The following is a 2,010-nucleotide window of genomic DNA, read 5'->3' as shown; positions in this document are numbered from 1 at the left end:
CGTAGCTGGGCCGTTGTCATAGATGAAATAGAGAGAAGACAGCTCTGGTATGGTATGGGCATGTAGAAAAATGAGTGGGGACCGAATATCTAAAGCCCCGGTTACACGGTCCGTGGTTTGGTAGACCACGGAACTGGTCCGTGGCCTGCCCTAGTCCGCCATTTGACGAACCGACATTGTCAAAACGGTTTGTGTGGTTCGTGGTCTGCAGACTGATCCCGGAACTTGAAAATTTAGTTCGATTTGACATGGATGCAAGGCAACAGGCTGTGGCAGCTGCTACTTTGTGTGTCATGTATAGTGGATTATTGTTGCAACAAAAATGCCAAAAACGCAAGAAGGGATTGTGGGTGGCAACATATATGCGAAATACAAGTTACATGCACCGACAATGGTTCGTAATTTGCCGAGCCAATACGAACCCTCACGGAACAGCACAGTCCTTTCCTTTGTTCCGTGAAATTTTACCGACAACCGACGGGACTGTCCGGACCACGGATCACGGACCGCGAGCCACAGCGACCGCCTATGTCACACAGTCCGCGGTTCGTCGGACCACGGACCGTGTAACCGGGGCTTAAGAAAGTCTTGAAATGGATACCATCAGAGAGGAGAAAAAAGGGAAGACCAAAACCAGCATGGACTGGAGGAGTACATAAAGCTATGTTGGAGAGAAATCTTCATCCAGGGGATTGGGAAAATAGGAAAGGCTGGCAACTGGGTACCGGAACGTAGAACGCTATGAACCCGGATTTATATACAGGGTGGTCCGAATTGAAATTTCATCCGGAATTGAATATCATCCGGAAACTTCGGCAGCATATTCTGCAGATAAAAATAAGTAAGAAAGTTCGTATAAATGTATGTGCTAAAATGCTTAGTTTCGGAAATACAGGGTGTAGAAGTTTCGTTTTTGTTTCGATTTTTTCTAAATAATTTATGAAGTAACGTCAATATTGAAAATAACATAACGTCAATGTTGAAAATTGGTGCTTGGGAGTTTTTTGATATGAGAAATTTGATTTTGATGTCAGTATGAATCCTACTTGGCGCCACCTACATGTGTTTTAACTGTTTTGAAGAGTAATAACTTTTCTCGTTCGTACCTGTATAAAACTATGGAGTGAAGAAATGTACATTTCCGTGACTTTTTACGTAAAAAATGTCTCTTGGTGAAAATCGCTACGAGCAACCGTTCTCAAGATGTTTAGAATGAAAATAGTCAATACGTGTCATTATTGGCAAAAAATAAACACACTGAGTAGATAGTTACTTGACTGAAATAATAAATTCCGTAAATTTTTATTTTTTTAAATTAATCATAAACTTTTCTGCGAAAAACTGATGATAAAACAGTTTCTGTTAAACTTTTGACACAATTACATTTAAAATTTATCAGTCAATTCAGTCTAATAACTATTTAGTCGACATGTTTAATTTATGTCAATGATGATAGATATTGATAATTTCGGTTCCAAATATCTCGAGAACCATTACTCGTAGCGATTTTTACCAAGAGATATTTTTTACGTAAAAAACTTCGTAAGTGTATACTTTTTTACTCAGTACTTTTATATAGTTACGGACGAAAAGTTATTACTATTCAAACCAGTTGAAAAGATGTAGGTGGCTCCCTCTACAGAAAAGGAGTCATATTGACATCAAAATCAAATTTCTCATATCAAAAAACTCAAAAAATGAAATGTACATTTCTTCACTCCATAGTTTTATACAGGTACGAACGAGAAAAGTTATTACTCTTCAAAACAGTTAAAACACATGTAGGTGGCGCCAAGTAGGATTCATACTGACATCAAAAACAAATTTCTAATGTCAAAAAACTCCCAGACACCAATTTTCATCCAAATATTGACGTTACTTCATAAATTATTTGGAAAAAATCGAAATAAAAATGAAACCTCTACACGCGGTATCTCCGAAACTAAGCATTTTAGGACATACATTTATACGACCTTTTTTACTTATTTTTATCTGCAGGATGTGCTGCCG

Source organism: Sitophilus oryzae, unplaced genomic scaffold (genome assembly GCF_002938485.1).
Source record: "Sitophilus oryzae breed Bouriz unplaced genomic scaffold, Soryzae_2.0 scaffold_125_pilon_pilon, whole genome shotgun sequence".
In the NCBI taxonomy this organism is placed as follows: domain Eukaryota; kingdom Metazoa; phylum Arthropoda; class Insecta; order Coleoptera; family Curculionidae; genus Sitophilus; species Sitophilus oryzae.
The sequence above is the reverse complement of the archived record's forward strand: the minus strand, read 5'-3'. Positions refer to the sequence as shown.